Source organism: Narcine bancroftii, chromosome 3, assembly GCF_036971445.1.
Source record: "Narcine bancroftii isolate sNarBan1 chromosome 3, sNarBan1.hap1, whole genome shotgun sequence".
Lineage (NCBI taxonomy): Eukaryota > Metazoa > Chordata > Chondrichthyes > Torpediniformes > Narcinidae > Narcine > Narcine bancroftii.
The window spans coordinates 111237280-111260644 of record NC_091471.1 but is presented as its reverse complement, the minus strand read 5'-3'; the positions used below and the strand labels follow the sequence as shown (position 1 = coordinate 111260644).

General features: G+C 41.3%; 1 protein-coding gene across 38 annotated transcripts in view; it reads right to left on the bottom strand.

The window, feature by feature from the left end:
- Nucleotides 1-23365, bottom strand: part of rbm47 (RNA binding motif protein 47) — a 365648-nt gene that overhangs the window by 55343 nt on the left and 286940 nt on the right. Inside the window, exon 9 of one of the 38 annotated variants that reach the window (XM_069924856.1) lies at nt 20124-20218. The exons of the other annotated variants lie outside the window; for them this stretch is intronic. The gene's annotated coding sequence lies outside the window, so the exon portion shown is untranslated. The remainder of the gene's footprint in view (nt 1-20123; nt 20219-23365) is intronic. 38 annotated transcript variants of the gene reach the window in all.

The window sequence follows — 23365 nt, the reverse complement described above, 5'->3', positions numbered from 1 at the left end:
AAGCGAGCTTTGGCACATTTCAAAAAATTATGGACAGATATAGCGTTCGTACAGGAAACACATCTCACAAAGTATGAACATACCAAACTAAAAAGATATTGTGTGGGACAAGTAATATCATCTTCGTATAATTCCAAGGCAAGGGGGTAGCCATTTTAATAAAGAAAAATGTTCTAGTAGTGGTGATGGAGAGAGTAGCGGATCTGAATAGATGATATATAATAGCACACTGTCAGATCAAAGTTCTAAAAAGGTAACTACAGTATTGGGTTGTCTTTAATGCAATCTTTAATGTGGATATAACTTTCCTATTCCTCAGTTCCACTTGTATAGTCACAGCAGACAAGCCCTATAGACTGTTGTGTCTGAGCACTGCAGTGATATTTTCCATGACTAGCAATGCCACTCCTCCCCCTTTCATCCCTCCCCCTCTATCTGAAACATCAGGACTGGGACACATTTAGCTGCCAGTTCTGCCCCTCCTACAACCAAGTTTCACTAATGGCCATAGTTTCATAATTCAATGTACACTCAAAGCTTTTCTGTTTTTCCTATAATATTTCTTGCTTGAAATGGACATACCTCACAACATTATTCCCACTTTATATAACCTTTTGATTTCTGTCTTTGCATGTAATCTGAACATAATCTTTTTCTAGCCCCCACTCCACTATCAGCTCTGGCACCCTGGTTCCCATCCCCCTGCAAATCTAGTTTAAACACTCCATATCCATTTAATATTCATTGTAAACTGAACTGTGCTTTGTTTGATGCATCAATGACACTCACAGTTTCGGCCTCACCCTCAGGAAGCTTAGCAACATTTCAGTGAAACATTCAAAGGGTCATTTGAGTGAGAATTTAAACTGATACAAATCTGCCCACTGTGGGTCTAGGACATTTTGGAGCCCACAATTTGACACCAGACATGTTGGTTCCCATAGTTTTGCAGTGGACATTTTGGCGCTGGATGTTTTGGCCAGCTGCCCCACTCACTGCCTGCTGGCCAACTCCATCCCACCACACTGCCTGAAGCCCTGGTGTTGCACCACTGCCTGAACCCATGCGTTTATTTGTTTGATTACGTAAAAAAATATAACTATAAATACAAAATGTTTGCCAGGGGAAGTGGTTTCCTGGGTGGGGGTGGGGTTGAGGGGTGGGTGGGAGGGAGTTTCTGCAACGCAGTGGGCTCAGACAGTGGTTTATGAAACACCATGGGGAGCCGGGCCAGCACCAAACATGAACCTAAGTATAACAATAAATCCTAAAATGTTTCTGAAATGCCAAAACGCCAGGGGTTTCCAGACCAGTGCCAAACTGTGGGTGCCAAAATGTCTGAAGGGTAACAAAACTCATTTATTTTCATCAAAATGTCCAGCAACAAAAATGTCCCTCACCAAAATGCAAGTGCCAAAATTTCCAGTCCCAAAATGTCTGATTCTGGCCCCCTACAATGTATGAAAAAAGTACTGAAGTCCAGTAAGCCTAACACCAAGTAACTACAGGCTAGTGAGGTTGATGTCCATTAGCTGCAGGCCAGTGTGCCTGACACAGGTAACTACAGATCAATGAGCCTGGCATCAGGTAACTATAAGCCAGTGAGCCATGTATCAGTGGTAAGGAAATTATTGGAGAAAATCCAAAGGTAAAGTATTTATGTACATTTGAAAAGGTAAGGGCTGATCAGGAAGCCAGTGTGGCTTTGTGTGGGGGATATCCTACCTCACTAACAAGATTTTGAGGAGCTAACTAAGAACAGATGACTATTTAGCCCAGTCAGTGTATTAATGCTCTCCTCAAGGCTCCTCTTGTCAGCATATCCCCTACTCGAAAGCTTGTTTAGCATCTCCTTTAATGAACCTGTGATATATTCACTTCAACCTCTCCCTATGGCAATGTAATAGGTTTTCACTATTCTTAGAGAGAAAAGTGTATTCTGAATTTACATTTGTATCTCCTTGGCCTTTTTTAAATGATACACCCTAGTTATGATTTTTCCCCATGTAAAAATATTCTCTGTCAAAGTCATTCATAATTCAAATAATTTTATCATCCAAAATAAAAGGAGCCTGAGGAAATTTGATATTTTCCTGGCATCCCTCAACAACCTACTGCTCCTCCATTGAGAATATCCCTTCCAGATACATCACTAAGTGGTACAGGAGCCATTCTGCCCCAAAACGGAAGAAAGTGCTGAAGATTATGAACGCAGCTCAGACCATTACACAAACCTGCCTTCCCATCATCAAACCCTTCTGCATCTCCTGATGCCATAGAAAAGCAGCCAACATATTAAAGGACTCAGCTCACCCACACTACACTCTCTTCTCTCACCTCCCCTCAGGAAGAAGATCAAAGAATGTGAAATCATGCACGACCAGATTCAGGGAGAGTTTCTTTCCCGCTAGCGTCAGACTAGTTCACAGTGTTTCTGATCTCACTGTAACCCTCCTCTCTTCTGTGCTTTATTCTCTTGTACATATTTATGAATAGTCTTTCTGGATACCAGACAAAACAACCCTTTACACTGTACCATGGCACATGTAACAATAAAGACAAACTTGAAATGAAAGCTGTTAAGGACTAAGCCTTGAAGAGAGTGAATCAGGCAATCTTATCAAACAATTTTAAATGATCTGAGATACAATGAGAATGATATACACAGTGATGACCGCCAATAGGAATCATTAACTGACGTAAATTGGCAATAGCACTAGAAAAACTAACTTTCAAGTTATCGTGAAAGAAAAATTACACACAAAATATGATCAAACACCTATTAATGATAATGATTCATGGTAATGACCATTTCATTGGCATGAGCAGATTTTATTAGTAGAGCCATTCATATCAATTATATTAAAAACACAATGCTGGAGAAACTCAGCAAGACACACAATAGCAAACGTAAAAATACATAACCAACATTTCAGCCCTGAGCCATTCAAGGTAAAAACAAAATATAGGCAGGCATCTGAATAAAATGGTGGGGGGGGGGGAAGGTGTAGGGGGAAGAGCACAGGCCCAGAAGCAAGAGGTCAGGGAGGGCACAAGAGCAAACGGGAGGGAGGAACAGCTCTCTGAATGGAGAAAGGAGATGGAGAGCTGAAGAAAGGATACAGGGGGATAGGGAAGAGAGGAAGAATGGGGAATGGTCTTACAGAACCAGAGAAGATTATGTTAAGGCCAACCAGTTGGAGAGTTAGCAGATGGAATATTAGGAGTTGCTCCTCCAATTAATGGGTGGCTCTGGTTTAGCAGTGCAAGAGGCAATGGACAGACATGTTGGCATGGGAATGGGGCACAGAATTGAAATGGTTGGCCACTGGAAGTTCCCCATCATTGATGCACACAGAGCTGAGGTGCTTAATGAAGCAATCTCCCCATCTGCATCCAGTCTCTCCAATGTAGAGATGGCCACAATGGGAGCACTGGTTACAGCAGATGATCCCCACAGATTCGCAGTGAAGTGATCACAGTAGGTGCTACACTTGTCCCCACATCTCCTCCCTCACCACTATTCAGGGCCCCAAACTGTCCTTCCAAATGAAGCAACACTTCGCTTGTGAATCTGCAGGGGCCATCTTCTGCATTCAGGGTGCTCCTGTTCTGGTCTCCTTTACATTGGAGAGTCTAGTCACAGACTGGGACATCGTTTTGTTGACCACTTTGGTTCCGTCCACCACAATAGTGGAGATCTGAATGGAGAAGGGGACAAAATGTGGTGTAGCCAAGTTTGCAGATGACACCAAGTTGAGTGGAAGAGCAAATTGTAATGAGGATGTGGAGTGTATGCAGAGGGATATAGTTAAGCTGGATGAGTGGGCAAAGGTCTGGCAGATGGAGTACAATGTTAGTAAGTGTGAGGTTATCCACTTTGGCAAGAAAAATAAAAGAGCTGAATATTATTTAAAGGGAGAAAAACTACAGCATACTGTAGTGCAGAGGGACTTAGGAGTACTTGTGCATGAATTGCAAAAAGTTAGGTTGCAGGTGCAGCAGGTTATTAAGAAGGCAAATGGAATGTTGGCCTTCATCGCTAGAGGAATTGAATTCAGGAGTAGGGAGGTAATGTTGCAACTGTATAAGGCACTGGTGAGACCACACCTGGAGTACTGTGTCCAGTTCTGGTCTCCATATTTGTGGAAGGATATACTGGCTTTGGAGACAGTCCAGAGGAGGTTTACTAGGTTGATCCCTGGGATGAAGGGGTTGACTTATGATGAAAGATCTAAATCCAATAAATGATTTACCTTTTCCAGTTGAGAATTTTTTTTTACAGAACTGAGTGTAAACTTCATGTAAAGTGGGGGGAATTTGCTATAATGCTGGGCAGAAGCTCACGAGGAAGGAGTGAAACACAAAAATCTCCAGACGCTGTGTGATTGTTGTAATAACAGAAATGCTGGAGGAGCTCAGCAGGTTTCACAGCATCCACAGGAGGTAAAGCTGTATGACTGATGTTTTGGGCCTGAGCCCTTCTTCAAAGAATGAGTAAAAATCAAGCAAGCGCCTGAATTAAAAGGCTGTGAGATATAAAGAAAGACAGGGGAGGATTACATACCAACAATCAAATTGTGCTAATTGGATATGGATAGGAGGATAGAAGAGAGAAAAGGTAAGAATTGATTCAAAGATGGGGGGGGGGGAGTGGAGGAGTGGGCACTGGCTTTGTGAATGCAAAGCTGGGGAAAAGGAGAGTTGGGGAAGGAGAAAGAGCAAGAGGAGAGGAGACAGGGTTAGGTGCTGGTGTGGGGGGGGTGGGATGTGGGGGCAGTGGGATGTGGGGGCAGGGATCACAATTACTGTAAGTGCTCTAAGGATTAGTAATCCTTAAATAAGGACAATAAATAATCTAATACACAATACTTAACAAAGAAAATGTAAGGGAAATGGTGGCAAGTGGAATTCAAATGGAGGGCAAGTTGCCTGTGGGAGTCAAGAACATAAGATATGGGAGCAGGAGTGGCCATCTGGCCTGATGAACCTGCTCCACCATGCAATCAGATAATGGCTCATCTGGGCGTGAACTCAGCTCCATTTACCCCCATGTTCCAAATTACCTTTAATTCCCCTTCTATTCAAAAGTTTACCTGTGTCTTAAATACTTTAATGAGGCATCTTCTATTGCTTCATTAGACAGAGAACTTCAGATTCACCACTCTTGGGAAAGCAGTTCCTCCTCATCTCTTTCTTTCTTAACTATATTAACCTGAATCTTGAGGGTGTCTCCTAGTTCTACTCTCACCTGCCAGTCGAAACAACCTAGGTGTTTCTATCTTATATAGAATATATCTTCTTTGGCTTGGCTTCGCGGACGAAGATTTATGGAGGGGGTAAAAAGTCCACGTCAGCTGCAGGCTCGTTTGTGGCTGACCAGTCCGATGCAGGACAGGCAGACACGATTGCAGCGGTTGCAAGGGAAAATTGGTTGGTTGGGGTTGGGTGTTGGGTTTTTCCTCCTTTGCCTTTTGTCAGTGAGGTGGGCTCTGCGGTCTTCTTCAAAGGAGGCTGCTGCCCGCCAAACTGTGAGGCGCCAAGATGCACGGTTTGAGGCGTTATCAGCCCACTGGCGGTGGTCAATGTGGCAGGCACCAAGAGATTTCTTTAGGCAGTCCTTGTACCTTTTCTTTGGTGCACCTCTGTCACGGTGGCCAGTGGAGAGCTCGCCATATAATACGATCTTGGGAAGGCGATGGTCCTCCATTCTGGAGACGTGACCCATCCAGCGCAGCTGGATCTTCAGCAGCGTGGACTCGATGCTGTCGACCTCTGCCATCTCGAGTACCTCGACGTTAGGGGTGTGAGCGCTCCAATGGATGTTGAGGATGGAGCGGAGACAACGCTGGTGGAAGCGTTCTAGGAGCCGTAGGTGGTGCCGGTAGAGGACCCATGATTCGGAGCCGAACAGGAGTGTGGGTATGACAACGGCTCTGTATACGCTTATCTTTGTGAGGTTTTTCAGTTGGTTGTTTTTCCAGACTCTTTTGTGTAGTCTTCCAAAGGCGCTATTTGCCTTGGCGAGTCTGTTGTCTATCTCATTGTCGATCCTTGCATCTGATGAAATGGTGCAGCCGAGATAGGTAAACTGGTTGACCGTTTTGAGTTTTGTGTGCCCGATGGAGATGTGGGGGGGCTGGTAGTCATGGTGGGGAGCTGGCTGATGGAGGACCTCAGTTTTCTTCAGGCTGACTTCCAGGCCAAACATTTTGGCAGTTTCCGCAAAGCAGGACGTCAAGCGCTGAAGAGCTGGCTCTGAATGGGCAACTAAAGCGGCATCATCTGCAAAGAGTAGTTCACGGACAAGTTTCTCTTGTGTCTTGGTGTGAGCTTGCAGGCGCCTCAGATTGAAGAGACTGCCATCCGTGCGGTACCGGATGTAAACAGCGTCTTCATTGTTGGGGTCTTTCATGGCTTGGTTCAGCATCATGCTGAAGAAGATTGAAAAGAGGGTTGGTGCGAGAACACAGCCTTGCTTCACGCCATTGTTAATGGAGAAGGGCTCTCTGAACCCTATAGAATATATATATCTTATATATATAGATCTTATATTCCTTTCATATCTTATCTATTCCTTTCATCATTTTATATGTTTTTATGAGATGCCTCCTCATCCTTCTAAACTCCATTGAGTCCCAAGTGACTCAATCTCTCCTCATAAACTAACCTCCTTATTTCTGAAATCAACCTGGAAAGTCTCTTTGTGTCCAAAGCCAGTACAGAATATCCTTTATCAAGTAAGGAGTCCAGAACGGGTCACAATGCTTCAGGTGTGGTCTTACCAATATGTTAGAGCAGAACCTCTGTGCTTTTAAATGCAATCCCTCCAGCAATGCAGGTCAACATTCCAGTTGCACTTTTTATTGCAAATAAAATTAGTTTGCATTACCGGCAAACTATTTTTTTGTGATTCACGTACAAGCATTCTGTGGTCTCTGCACAACGGCATGCAGCAATTTTTCACTATTTAAATAACAGTCTGACTTACTATTTTAGTTAATTCCTGTTCAGCTCTCATGCACATGGGGTTCTCTCCTCCTTAAGTGTACCAATTTAAAGAAGTGACATTTCTCATTCAAAGGACTTTGGTCAGCATTACATTGTATTCAAATTCATTCTAACTATGGGTATGTCAATTTCACTGTAAATACTGAGAACACCCATTTGATCCAAGAAAGTATCATATCCTTGGAAAATGAGAACATGTCATTGCGTGAATCCAACTTCTCCTGTAAAGTATCTTTTAGAAATATTTGAAACTTCTATTGCTAGCATGCACAGAGGACAAAGATACAAATTAATTTATATGGATGGATGCATTGACAATGTCACCAAAATCTGAGAAGCATATTGCAAGTGGTAGCTAATCTGAGTGTTATTTACTTAACAACAAATGGACTTTCTCACCTTAAACTTTAAGATATACACTGAGCATTTTGATGTAAGACAACTTTGATTCTTATTTTAGAAAAAAGTGTCAATTGCTCTACTAACTAAAACTTACAATTACAATGTAACAGTCCATTGGAAAACAATAGGTGACCCAAGGTTGCGTTTTTTTTAAGGTTTAGAGGACTGTATCTCTGCAGCAGAATAATGCACAGTGGATTACATGATCTAATGCTATTATTATCCTTTCTTACAAAACTGAATATCATCTAACCTACTCAGAACAATTATGTGGGAGTTTCTGTATAATAAATATTAACAGGGGCCTGAAGCTAGCTGTGCCATTTTTAATTTGTATCCAACTTCAGCAAAATAGAAAGTCATAATTAGAAATATAGTTTCTCTCGATATGGAGACAATATTTGTTATACCTCATGTCATCTCCTGAGACTGATTACCTTACCCAAACCCACTGAACCAATTTTCCTGCCCTTAGTTTCCAAGAATTGCAAGCACAAGCCTCACATAACTGCCACACTATCCCCAAATTTTCATATTTTCTGTTACCCTAATAATACCCTTTTCTTTGGTCTTATTAATTGTTGTCAAACTGTTAGTCTAGTTATCAGAAGCTGATGGTGAAGACAAAAGTTTTATTGGGGAAGGTAGGGGAGGGGTGACTCAGATGAAATGTACGTACATTCAAATCATTCTCTAAAAGCTATGGCACCAAGATGGATCAGTGATCAATTCCTCTCTTGTACTATTTCTTCCTGCATTTCTTCTTCCACAACACCCTGCCCAACTCATGAGCTCATCCTTTGTAGGGCAAGATTTATAGCATGCTAGGCACAACACATTTGGAGGCATTTCTGAGGGCAAATTGTAGACCTCCACCAGAAAGTAAAATTGTTATCCTAGATGGCTGATCGTCTACTTGATGAGTGAGCTGACAGAGTGCGTGGCTTTCACTGCAACCTGGGGAAAGTTACAATGCAAAGAAAGTCTGTGCTCTTTCCTCTTGCATCATGTGGTCCATGTGAAGGAAATGTAGGATCTAGGGTGTTGCTGGTCCTCAAGAAGTGCTGCTTAACAGCCAATTATGAAGTTCCACTCATATTACCAGTTGTATCCTGGAACTGTGATGTAAAGGGTTTTCCCATTGTCCCAACTGACTGTCAACATTAGCAAATTGATCTAAAAGGCAATCAGGGGCATTTTTTTTTATCAGCTGTCCATGAGTTTGAATTATATATTTATAGTGCAGGATGGTAAATGGTAGCAAGAAAAAAAAAAATTCCATAATGTTGAACATTGTCAGAGCTCCAATAAAGTTTTTTTCTATTGAAGAAGAAATTCCTCACATTTGCTTGTGTAACAATTTGAAAATTGACTGCAGCTCAGGCAGCATCTGTTCAGATAGAAACTAAATTAGAAACTTCTGGTCAATGGCCTTTTCAGTTTTAAAGAGTGGGAATGGAACAGAAAGATGAAGTGAACTCTGGCAGTACCAATTGCAGAGTCCTCCTTCTGCTTCTCATGTCAGCTTCAGCTTCTTCTTCTCACTGATGTCTTCTTTGGAGCTTCCCCTCCTTCTCCAGCCACAAAGGTGATGCTCAGAGAATTAAACTTTGTGGAAAGTAGGCAAACAGATCAGGGCCAGCATAACTTTCAAAGTCAGTAGCAGAATGGCGAAGATATTAGTTTTATTTGCACTGATGTAATCAGTAACTGAGCAGGATGACCAGTTAGTGATCAACATGGAATAAGTTAGCTCCAACTACCCATACTGCCAGGACAACCCTGATCATTGGCAGATTTTTGGCAAGTTGATCACAGACCAATTTCATAATCAAGGAAAAATTTTTTTGATGTTAAAGTGATCTTTCTGAATTGCTGGAAATAGTGTCTTGGATCCCTGTGGAGGAGTCTGGTTTTTTATGACAAATGGGGCTCTTTCAGCATAGTTGTAACACTATATACAACCTTAATGCCCATACTTTGACAAGCACAACTTAGGGAAGAGACCACTAAAGCCAAGGAGAAACAAATACAACTGAGGGTAACTCATCCTGCACTTGCAAAATGTGGAAGCTTACCTATCAATGATATTTGTGGAAGCTTACCTATCTATGATATTTGTGGAAGCTTACCTATCTATGATATTTGTGGAAGATTATCTATCTATGATATTTGTGGAAGATTACCTATCAATGATATTTGTGGAAGCTTACCTATCTATGATATTTGTGGAAGATTATCTATCTATGATATTTGTGGAAGATTATCTATTTATGATATTTGTGGAAGCTTACCTATCTATGATATTTGTGGAAGCTTACCTATCTATGATATTTGTGGAAGATTACCTATCAATGATATTTGTGGAAGCTTACCTATCAATGATATTTGTGGAAGATTATCTATCTATGATATTTGTGGAAGATTACCTATCAATGATATTTGTGGAAGCTTACCTATCTATGATATTTGTGGAAGCTTACTTATCTATGATATCTGTGGAAGCTTACCTATCTATGATATTTGTGGAAGCTTACTTATCTATGATATTTGTGGAAGCTTACCTATCTATGATATTTTAAGAATGAAACATGAACCAAATAACTGTAAAACTTTTGGTGAGTTCTGTCAACTTCTGATAATTTAATTTTTGTATTAATAATTGACAGCAGGAGAATTGGCTTATAGGAAAGTACTGACTGAGCACTGGGAGAAGCTGGATGAATAGCAACTAATAAAATCCATTGCATTTAATTATTTTGTTAATGAATTTAAATGGAAGTTATTTGTGAATAAGCATTTGACAAACTTTATGAACACTGAATTGATTATTAAGTTACATGAACATAACATCGTGATGAGAAACATATTTGGGAAGAGGAGAGAAACATTAAGTTTATTTTTAGTTAAGACTTTTCCAGTTCTTGTCCTTAGGTCACAATTCAGCTGTCACTTATGAAACGATGTACTTCTGAAACTAATAACAAGAGAAATAGGAGAATGAAAGAAAAACCAATTCTGAACGTGCAGGCGTATCATTTCATGGGCATCAATAAATGTCAAGAAAATCACATAAAAATGTTCTGTTCATACAGGTATGTAGACCTATGGAGTACACAGGCATCATTGACCATAGAAACTGTCACAGCGAAAACAAACTGACATTCACTTTCTGGCAGTGATTAGGTACACAATTAGTGACAACCTCTTTCATTGCTGAGCCACAGATATTTAGGCAAAACTGCTCAGACTAAAATCCATAAATCAGCACAAAACAAAACTCAATGTGCACATTTCAGCTACAAGGTATTCTGGCTGATTTTTAACAAATTTTGTAGATTTTGGTATATCTAATTTTCCCTTTTCATGAAATATATAATCTTAGGCAAACTCACAAACACTTTAACTCAGATGCCAAATGTTGTTCATATGGCAGTTTATTTTTTCTTATAATTTTTGAAGATGCAATCCCATCATTGTCTTTCCATTGACGAATTGTGTTTGGGAATGTAGTGAGTCGATGCACTCTCCATTTTTTCTTCCCTCCCTCAGAAAGCAATAACTCCATTGGACTTGGCAGTTTTTCTGGGTGACATTCCTGCTTTGAGAAATTCAACACTTTGGCGTATTGTGTGAAAAAGTTACAAGTCACCATTACTGATTTATAATAAAATAATACCTTCTTGGGAATTACAGCAATGTCAATTTTTCCAAATATATTAATCTAAAGATTAATAAAGATTAATCTAAAGGTCAATGTGCCTGCCACATTGACCACCGCCAGTGGGCTGATATCGCCTCAAACCGTGCATCTTGGCGCCTCACAGTTTGGCGGGCAGCAACCTCCTTTGAAGAAGACCGCAGAGCCCACCTCACTGACAAAAGGCAAAGGAGGAAAAACCCAACACCCAACCCCAACCAACCAATTTTCCCTTGCAACCGCTGCAATCGTGTCTGCCTGTCCCGCATCGGACTTGTCAGCCACAAACGAGCCTGCAGCTGACGTGGACTTTTTACCCCCTCCATAAATCTTCGTCCGCGAAGCCAAGCCAAAGAAGATTTCCAAAGCAAAAGGTACATTCTTATCCCTGCTCAAGTACTAGAAGACACTCACAATAAAGATATCTGATACATTGCATGCTAAAAACTCCCATATATCTGTGCAATTTGGAGAATGCAACATTCAAAGCAAACTCATAGGCTGCTGAGAATATGTGAAACTGGAACCACAGCAGTAAATATTAGAGAACTGAAAATCAATAATTAATGTAAAGTTACAACTTAAATCAGCATTAGTACTCTGCTATTATTTGGTCCTTACATATTAATCATATCTCTTGAAGCCGTTCTTTTAATGCTCACAAGCTCAGAACTAATGTGAATTCTAAATAATAGCCAAATGGGTTTGCCTGCAGCTTTATAGATGCCCTCTCCAATTTATCTTCTCTCCTTCAGAAAGCAATAATTCCACTAGACATGGCAATTTTTCTGGGTGATATTCCTGCTCTGAGCAATTCAACACTTTGTGGCATCGTGTGGTAAAGATGTCACTTTCCCAAATTTACCCATTTTTCTTTAGTTTACACACCTCATAATGATATTGATACATACTTCTTATTAAACAATGTGACAAAATAGCAGAACCTTTTAATTTGTCCAATAACCTTCCACATCCTGAGGCTCCCACATAAAGCTTGGAAAATGTTAGTGAACCATGTAATTAGATCTAACTCGATATGCTGAACTTTTAAGTGATATATAACCACAGTTGTTCATTTGATAATCCTGTTCTCTCACTATGTAGTGACATTTGGAAAGAAAACATTGCTGGGAACTTTGAACAAGATTCTGACCTACTCTTTCAATGGCAGAAACATTCATTTGCTCTGCAGCCCTGATCTCTGCTGCCATGCTCCCAATAAGTGCTGCTTCTTGCTTGAACCAAGGGTGTGTCTCATTAGACATCTCGGTTAAAATCTGAACAAAAACATTAAGGGCCATTATAGAACCATAGAACACTCTAGTGTAGAAACAGGTCCTTCAGCCCATCTGGGCAGCACAGTTAGTGTTGCACAATCCATCATCGTGCCAGAGACTGGGGTTTGAATCTGGCATTGTCTGTAATGAGTTTGTACATTCTCTATGTGGCTTCGTAGATTTATTCCGGGTGCTCCAGTTTCCTCCCACCGTTCAAAACGTACGTGAGTTGCAGGTCAATTTAGTACAATTGGGCAGCAGGGGATCGTGCTGTATGTCTAAATTTAAATTTAAATTTGGTCTGTGCTGAATTATTATTCTGTCTAGTCCCATGGTCTGCATCCAGCCATAGCCCTCCATATCTTTCCCATCCATGTACCTATCCAAATACTGTATATTTTAAATGCCAAAATTGAGCCAGTATTCACCTCTTCAGCTGGAAGCTTAGCTTGTTCCATACTCTCACCACTCTCTGTGTGAAGAAGTTCCCCCAATATTCCCCCTAAACATTACATCTTTCACATTTAACCCATGTCCTCTTTTTCTTGATTCACCCAACCTCAGTGGAAAAAGCATGCTTGCATTTACCCTTTCTCTATTCCTCATAATTTTGTATACAGTACATCAAAAGTAACTGAACAGAAACTCTTTTGATAAGCAATGAGAAAAAAAATGTATACCTATTCACATGATGTAAAGGTCATAGGAACGTATTCAGGAAACAGTGGCAGTGAAAGGCCATTTCTTGCACTGATTTCCCAGGCTCCAGTGCTAGGATCATTGCTTTTCTTAATACTTTATATCTTATTTCCAAACTTATGGATTGCATTAAAACTGGAGACATAGGGAACCATGAGGAATATTTTAGACCACATAGATAACATACATTGCACTGGGATGAGCATTTAGGTTGCAATGAATGTTACTGTTTGGAAATGAGAGGTTTAAAATTTTGATGGGTCATATGAGAAGAGGCAATATAAACCAGGGAGTGGGATAAGAAGAGAAATCTGGGAATATATATGCATTGTGCACTGAATGTGACATGTTAAATTGAGTAAAGTGATTAAAAAAGCACACAATTCAGACTTAAGAAGCCCTGTTGATGGTTGATGTAAATTTGAAAGACTTCACTGGTTGTGGTGCTCTTAGCAATCAAGCATGTGTTGAAATAAATGGTGGCCAATGTGGCCTAATGGGTGAATATCTAAAATATCATTATCTTTGAACAGAGTTAAACAGAACAGTTTGCAGATTCTGGGGTTGTAGTGCAATACACCAACATGCAGTGTGACCTGCTGAGTTTCTCCAGCACTTTTGTGCATTGTATTCTCTTTGAACCATTTGATGACTTGTATTTGTACATTCTAAATCAAATTAAGTGCCTGAGCTCAGAGTTCAAATAATTAAATGAGAAAATGGACAAATTAAGTTGCAGCCATGGATGACATCAAGCTTAAACTCTGCAAGGCAAATAACATCCAAAAGGTGGGCATGGGTGTGGTGATACTACGGTAATGCTATTTGTTCCAATTGAACAGTCTCTGTTTGTTTGGCTGGCCCACCTCCTTGCTGACTCCCTCTGTGATTCCTTCCCTTGGAATTCCCTAATAAAAGCAGTTATATCCAAATCCATCCTCCAGTACGAACCCTGGAAATGAGTCAGCAACATGAGTGCACGTAGTCTTATGGAAATAAAAGCCTGTCGACTGGTAACTTCCAGTCTTTTGAAGTTATTGATAATATATCAATATTGTTCCCATAATTTTTTTAATCGCAATGGACAAGTTGCTGACGCCGGACAAGCTAGACGTTGATCTGCAATTGCCTGAAGCTCCCGGCCGTTTCGAACTCTGGCTACACTGTTTCAATGACTTTCTGAAAGCCTCCACTCAAGTTCTGTGATGAAATGACAACAAGCTGCGTCGATGACAACAAGCTGCCTCTACTACAAATGCAGGTCAGCCTTCGCGCCTACACAATGATCAGGAGCTGAACTACGTATGAAGAGGCAATGAACAAGCTCCAAAACCAGCACAGGCCTAGGACGATCGAGATCTACATGAGACATCTCCTGGCCACTTGCAAGCAGCAACCTGGTGAGCCTCTCGAAGAATACTTTCGGGTCCTACGGTTGCAGGGACATTACTGCAGATCTCTATACAGACAAGCTCATCAACGGCTACTGAAATAGGATGAATTGACCTTGCAGAGGGCCTTCAAGATATCCAAAGTGTTAGATGTAGTCGTCCGAAACATGGACTCATTCTCCTGCAACAATGCGGCTGCCTCATGGGGGATGCTGGCACCGCCATCGCGGGACGCAGGGTCCCAAGCTGCCACCATGCAGGGGCACCACAACTTTACTTGAGCTGCCGCCACTGCCGAGCACCCGAAGTGCTACTTCTGTGACCAATAGAAACATCCCCAGAAGCACTGACCAACTAAGGAAATGATATGTTCAGGATGTGGAAAGAAGGAAAACAACACAAAAGTTTGTAAGTCCAGACCTTCTCCTTTCCCTAGCAGCTCCGCATATGGGCAGCCCTCATCTTGGCCAGTTCACTTCCAGCATAATTTCCAGAACAACAGTATTGCGTGCATAAAAACAAAAGTGTGTTCCACACATCACGTCTCGCGATCCTTGGTTGTATCGTGGACCATGGAGTCATTGGTCCCTACCCCAACTGCATGCATCGCTGTTGGAATTCCCACTTCCCCACAGCCTAAAGGCCCTGAAAAGGTGCCTGGGGCTCTTTTCATATTACGCTCAGTGGATCCCCAACTATGCGGACAAGGCTCGACCCCTGGTGAAAGCCACCTCCTTCCCTCTGTCAGCAGAGGCTCAGGCAGCCTTCATCCGCATTAAAGGAGACAGTGCCAAGACCACGATGCCTCTGACTTTGCCCTAGCCATCATCCTTAACCAAGTGGGCAGACCTGTGGCATTTTTTTCCCACACCCTCCATGGCCCCAAGATCCGGCACTCCTCCATCGGGAAGGAGGCCCAGGCCATTGTTGAGGCAGTGTGGCACTGGAGGCACTACCTGGCTGGCAAACAATTGACCCTGCTAACTGACCAACATACAGTCACTTTTATGTTTAATAATAAGTAGGAGTAAAATTAAGAATGACAAGATTCTGTGGTGGAGAATCAAACTCTCCACCTATAAATATGACATCTTGTACCAGCCTGTGAAGCTCAATAAGCCTCCAGATGCCCTATCACTGGGAACATGCACCAGCGCGCAGTCCAACTGACTCCTAGCTCTCCACGATGACCTCTGCCACCCTGGGGTCACCAGACTTTTTCATTTTTTCAAACCTTCCCTACTCCATTGACAATGTCATGATGCTGACCAGAAACTGCTGGGTTGTGCTGATTGCAAACCACACTTCTACTAGCCCAACAAATCACACCTGATCAAGGCTTCCCTCCCCTTTGAATACCTGAGCATGAATTTCAAGGGGCCCCTGGCCTCCTCGAACTGAAATATGTACTTTCTCAATGTCGTTGATGAGTACTCCCAGTTCCCATTTTGCCATGGCCACAATCATAAAGGCACCGCATACCCTATTTGGGTATATGAACTACATCCACAGCAACCGGGAGTCCTCCTTCATGTGCGATGAGTTGCGTCAATACCTGTTGGCACAGGGTATCTCCACTTGTAGAACCACCAGTTACAATCCCGAGGGGAATGGCCAGGTGGAAAGGGAGAACGCCACTGTTTTGAAGGTAGTCCGCCAAGCCTTGAAATTGAAAAGCTTGCCCATTTCACATAGGCAAGAGGTTCTCTCTAAGGCACTCCACACAATTAGATCCTCCTGTGCACAGCCATCAACACCACACCACATGAATGAATGTTTTTCTTCCCCAGGAATTCCACGTCAGGGATCAAGCTGCCATTCTGGTTGACATCCCCAGGGCCAGCCCTGCTCTGGAGGCATGGGTGATACCGTAAGACTGACCCACTAATTGAGAATGTCCATCTCCTCCACACCAGCCCCCAATAGGCTCGAGGACACTGTCTCTGTCTGGGATCTGGCGCATGCGGGAGATCCCAAGAGTGCCAGTGACCACCCAGTGAGCATCATGATCAATCACTGATCATGATACCCTAAATGAACCCTGTCCCAGCTGCCCCTACCACCATGACCAACCACCACATACCCAAGTACCCTACCCCTAGCTGCTCCACCCCAATCACCGGACACGCAAACTGCCGACACGCATCACATTGCCCAGGAACTGGCAGCTGAGCTACAGCTGGCACTACGGCAGTCCCAGGGACAGGAAAGACCACCGGGCCAGCTGAACGTGATGGACACCGAACCTACTCCACCCTGCTGGACTTTCTTTCAAAAGAGGGGGTGAATGTGGTGATACCACAGTAATGCTATTTGTTCCATTTGTACTGTCTCTGTGTGTATAGTTGGCCCACCTCCCTGCTAACCTTGTGACTCCTCCCTTTGGAATTCCCTAATAAAGGCAGTTACGGCTAAGTCCGTCCTTCACTATGAATCCTGGAATCGGGCCAGCAACATGGGTGCACGATCAATCTTATGGGAATAAAAGCCTGTCTCCTGGTAACTTCCAGTCTTTTGAAGTTATTGATAGTGTATCAATGGGCAATTCCACACATTTCAGAAAAGGAGATTTTGACTTTCATGTTCCATTCCATGAAGAAGGGGCAGTGCTTACTGCTGACTAAAGAAATTTGCCTCTAAAAGTTAAGAGGGTGTTCCCACCTGGCTCAGAAATAGATGCAAAGTTGATTTGGCCAAGATTGGATTTAATTCAAAAGTAGTTTTTGTTTGGAATTTATGTTAACCTATTGCAGTCTTTAATGGTTCTGTGATTAATTGAACATGAGATTTGAAAGAGGCATTGCAGATGTCAATAAGAACCACAGTGGTAAAGAGTTCACACAGTATCATTAAGTTAATACAAACCTGACTTATGGATACAACAAAGAAAGATTTATAAAATAAATTGATGTGGGCACTTAGTTGGTAATGCACTGACAAAACTTGTTTTAACCTGCTGAATTATGTAAATCATTCGATTCTGTTTTCTTATCATCTTTTTTTAATGTTGCTTCACTGTTCTCAATCCCCACACACAACCTTTACTTGTTCCTTCAGTTCTGCCTTGTATGAAAAAATAATTGATTTTTAAAAACTTGGCATTCATTAGTGAATACTCCACAGGTACCATTGGGAAAGGTACATTGTTGCACATAATTTGAAAACAATTAAAAGCAATGTGAGGCGCACTGTCACTGCAGGTCCTGTTATTGAAATGGGATCCTTATTTGAAGATGATGTTTTTTAATAACCTCCCCTGTAAAGGACATTAATAAAACTGTAAAGGCCATCCCAATTTGGAAGAGCCACAATTTGCTTATACAAAAAAAGGATTGAAAGGAAACAATACTGCACAACAGTGAAACATTTAATATTGTGCAAAGTTCAGAAGAGTATGAAATCTTCCCAGCCTGTCTTTCTGGTTTGATGGTATGGGAACCGATGACCTGGGGTTTTCAGTCCTGTTGATCTTTCAGCCCAAACTAATTGTTTGAAATAACAAAGAGTGCTTCACATCTAAGGAGGGCATAAAAGATTTTTAAAGGTCTCAAACAGTGGTAATCCCACGATACCAAATATACTATTTGAACTATTCTTTCTTAGGCAGTTGCTAGGAGTCAAACATGTTTTGCTATAATTCTAGTTTAGTGGGTTCTTCATTTCCTCATGATGTCAACGTGGGATTTGCAGACTGCACTAATTGAGCAGGAGGTTCTTGACGGGGTTCATGGTGGGTAGCTTGGGAGCTGGTGCACTCCTTTCATCGGGTTCTCTTGGCCTGCTGGTACTCTCAATGAAGTGACATGTGGCACTCAATGCTTTTCTGAAAGCTCCTCTGTTTTGAAGAATTGTGAGCCAGGAGTTCCCTTTAATTTATTTGAAGGGGGCTTGGAGAACATCCTTGAAGTGTTTTCCATGTCATTCTTGTAATCTATTGCCATAACAGAGCTTAGAGTAGAATGTAAACTTCAGAAGTCTGGTGTCAGGCATTTGGACCACTTGGCCTGCCTATTGTGGTTGGCTGAGCATAATTAGATCCTCAATGGGGTGCTTTTTGCCCATTAGGATTCTGCGATTTGTTTTGCTTTTCCTGCAATAGATTTGGAAGATTTAATGAAGCACTGATGGTGCCTTTTCAGTGATTTGAATAATCTGGTGTAGGCATCCATTTCTTTTTAATAACAAGCAACAACAATGCTCTGGAGATTTGTCTTTAAAAGTCAATTGGGAAAGGGGGAAGAGTAATCTTAATGTTTCAACAAAATTTCCAGCAGAAAGTGGGTTAATTAAGAAGTAGAAATGCAACAGGTGATATTATGGAAGAACAAACATTGTAAAACCCCACTGTAACCACCTCTTATGAATTGGGTAACTTGATTGGCACATTAATAAATCAGTTATTTTGTCTGCTGTTAGCTGAAGCTGATGATTTATTTCTAAGTGAAAACAAGTAGTGCGATGGAAGGCAAGGTATGTATAGGAGAAGGTGCAAAAGAAGATGATTTTTATTCTTTGCACATGTTGTTATATATGCAAATAATTTGAGATTATATAACTTGGTTAAAAGAAACAAAGGTATACCCAAGTCTCTTGCAGATTTAAATGTTTTCTTTGTAAACCCACTTATGATTATCTTATGAAAGCTAAACAATCCATGCAGGTATTTTGATGAAACATTTAAAGGACAATAGATCCAATGAGTCAGCCTTCAACATCTCCCTGTTGTACCATTTGCAGATCAAAATAGAGCAGAAGTTCTTAAAAATAATTTGCTTCTGCAAACCAATTTGCAGGAGTAACTTGCAAACTTTTACTGCCTATAAAGGAACAGTTGGATGTTTCTGTCCAAGCTGTGAGTGTGAGCAATGACAAATCATTCTGCAATATGTGTAGTGATGACTGCTGGATTAAATGTGATGCTTAACTGTGTAAGTTCTTCTTATGGTTTCAGAAGGTCAAGGGAATATTTGAATATCTTTTTAATTGTGCTCTCTATGGATTGTTATCTTGACAATTCATAAAAATAGCACAACATAAAAACTAATTTCCTCTACATGCTACTATTTTGACATTGAGAAAAACCCTGGTACAAGCAGGATTTCCAAACTGGAGAGAGCAATGTAGCTCCTTTGGATCTTACTCTGAAAATGTGTGAAGCTATCCAAGATTCAAATTCAATTTAAGCTGCTAGTTCTCAGTCTGTGCTGTGTAAGATAGTGCTAGAAAATGATGGAGAATTAACCTATGCAGGTTTGACCTAGCCAAGCATACAATCTTACCATGAATTCAGCTAGCACTAATCATGCTGTTTCAGACTTTGAGATCATCACCAAGCCTATTTTTTCACTATCAGTTTGAGTGAAGGCAACTCAGACAATGATACCTCCCCACCCCAACCCTGTTCCATTGTTTCTATCTGTCTTTCATGAGACTTGTTCCACTTTTCTCAACCCACCACTCCACAAAACACATATGATCCCTTTCTCTACTAATACCTTCACCTTTCCCATATTAATTTGTCCAGTATTCCATCATTTCCTGGCCCCCCTCCAGCCTTTATTCTTCCTCCCTTTTTATACTTGCTTTCTGTCCTTCCCATTTTATCCTTGACAAAGGGTCCCAACCCAAAACATCGACTCTTACCATTTCTCTCAATGGATGCTGCCTGCTCCGTTGAGTCCTTTCAGCTTCTCTTTGATCACTCAAGGTTCCAGAATCTACAGTTTTTTTTTGTTATTCTGAAATTGGAGGTAATATATGGTTGGAACAAATGATGAAAGTCATTCTACAGGTCACGGCTTTTGTTGGAAGTCGTGATGGAACAGGTGAAACAGGGGAATTATCTTGGCCCAAGCAGTAAAATGGACACCAATGAGTGTCCCAATGGCAATCCCTTCAATGTAGTACAATATGTTTGGAAAAGGAGGAGCATGTGCTTTTAGTGGTCAAACTTAACAAAGGTACATAATTCTCATCATTTTATTACCAGATCTCCCAGAGAGGCAACAAGGTCATTTTTATTTGCGGTCTTAAATATGGCCGCATCTCCTAACTCAAACATTATATTGCAGAGGTTTGGGGCAGGAACCATGGAGAGGGCATCCACCTCTTGCAGCATCAGTTCAGTTGCCATGAAACAAGGAGTCGGGAGATCAATTGCATTGTCACCTGATAGTGACATTTGCTGATACTTTTCCTGATTTCTTTTAACTGCCTGAAAATAGGAACAGTTATTGTCCTAAGCATTCTAAAGACTTCCAGATTTTTTTTATCACTCAATGGAACATCAATTTAATTTTTGTAATTTCATTTAAATTTTATTTGAACAAACTTTTCTGTTCTAATTTGCTGATCAAAACCATGTCTGAAAATGTTCCACAACAACAATAACAACTTGTAGCGATATGGCATCCCTAACATTACAAAATGTGACATGATGCATTATGGGATAGTTATCATAAAAAAAATAAACAAATCTGTTCAGGCAGATGATCCAAAGTGGATTCAAACCTAAAAAGAGATTTATTTTTGTGCAGGAAAGATATAATGAGGCAGAGATATTTAGGGATAGAATATCATACCTCAGGGTCATGGCAGCTGGAGGGATAGCCACTAATTAACAGTGAATGAGGCCTAAAGTAGATATATACAAATATCAGGAGATTCCAGGCTATGGACAATTGAAATAGTGAGAGAGCTGAACAAAGGTGTTGCACCAAAGGTCCCCAAAAACATTTATAAACTGGATTTGGTGCAAGTTAGGGTGCAGGCAGCAGATTAGATGATTTTAGGTTTACACTAGGGAAGTCCAGTCCATCATAATGTATTCAACTCATCTGGTCTAGAGATATCAAAGGAAGCGATGATAATTTCAGCAGCAGATCAGCTAAAGCCATTGCAACAGAACCGGAAATAAGAAGTCTTAGTCATGCCCTAATTTGTAGTCCAAAGGACATTTGAAGGTCAAATGCAACATCCGGTTATGGAATGGGATCTGTTCAGCTTCAAGTTCGTTCATTTATTATCATCCGATTGTACAAGAACAACCTGACAAAACAGCGTTCTATGGTCCTCAGTGCAAAAAGATGCAAACACACAACCAGACATAATATACATATAGATAAATGATACATATGCAGTGCATATGTAAAAGTAAATAAATACATTTATTTCCCAGATGAGGATGGAGTTATGGGTTGTGGCATGAAGTTTATTGGGCAGCAAGTCATTTTCCTTGGTGATCTCAATTTTAGTTGGAAGAGATTTCTGCTCTACAATGCAAAAGTGTTCTGACAAGTTAGAGACATTGGAGATGTTGAGAGAGATGGTCAGAGAGAGACAGTCATAGGCAGGAGTTCGAACAAAGATGAAACAGAGTACAGAAGAGATAGATGGACTGGTGACATGATACCAACAATTCTCCCTCAATCTCAACAAGACTAAAGAGCTGGTTACAGACTTCCAGAGGAGGAATAAGCTCACTCCCTGGTTCACATCAGCAGTACTGAGGTGGAGTTAGTAGACAGCTATGTTCCAAAGGGTAAACATCTTCAGTGACTTCTCTTGATTCACCTATGTCAATGTAATAGCCAAGAAAGCACACCAGTGCTGCTACTTGCTCAGAAACATGAGGAAATTTGATGTCACCAGCATCCTTTAACAATTTGTACAGGTGCAGCACTGAAAGATGCTGAGGATGCATCACTGCATGGTATAGGAACTGCTCTACCCAAGACAGTAATAAACTGCAGAGGGTTTTGAATGTGGCTCAGTCCTTCCATCAACTCCATCTATAATTTCCGCTCTCTTGGAAAACCAGGCAACATACAAAAGACTCATCCCACCCAGGCCACACTCTCTTCATCATGCTCCTGTCAGGAAGAAGATCCACAAGTGTGAGATCACATACCAGCAGGTTCAAGGACAGTTTCTTTCCTGCCAATATCAGTCTCCTAAATTTGCACATCTTACTCCTGCACTGTATCAAAGTTCTATGTTCAGATTTATTCTCCGAGTACATACATGTCTGTCCCGCATTCACCTTATCAGTCACCAGCGAGCCTGCAACAGACATAGACAGCTCCCTTCCTAAATCTTTGTTCGCGAAGCCAAGTCATGACATGATATACATGACATAACATACAGCCCTGAGATTCTATTTTCCTGCAGGCCAGGCAGAATTAACAGTTGTGCAAAAAATGGTACTTAAGAAAAGATACCTATACAAAAGAGAGAAATATAAACAAAGGAGGGAGTGCAAATGAACTGACTGTGCATTACAGAAAATAAATCTTCAATAATAAATAATATGCAAAGTAAGAGGCCTTAAATGAATCTCTGATTGAGTTTGTTGCTTAGGAGTCTGACAGTGGACAGGGAACATCTGTTCCTGAATCTGAATGTATGAGTTTTGTGGCACCTACGCCTCTTTCCTGATGGCAGCAGCGAAAATGGAGCTGTCCTCGGTGGTGTGGATCATTGATGATTGCTGCTACTCTCTGATGGTCGCGTTCCCTGCAGATTTTCTTGATGGTGGGGCATTCTGCCTGTGATATACTAGGCTGTGTCCACTACTTTCTGCAGGTCTTTTTGCTCAGATGTATTGGTGAACCCATACCAAGCCATGATTCAGCTGGTCAGCACACTTTCCACAGCACATCTGTAGGAGGTTTTCCAAGGTTTTGGATTTCATACAAACCTCAGCAAACTCCTAAGAGAGTAGAGGCACTGATGTGTTGAGTCCCGAAAAGGACAAATCATGCTTATTGTACAAGATGTCTATTGGTCTGCTTGCAAAACAACCTCTCTCACTACATTTTTGACAATGAACTTGAATCAATAGTTTCACTGGAAAGGTGATCTTCAACAAATAATGAAAAGAGACA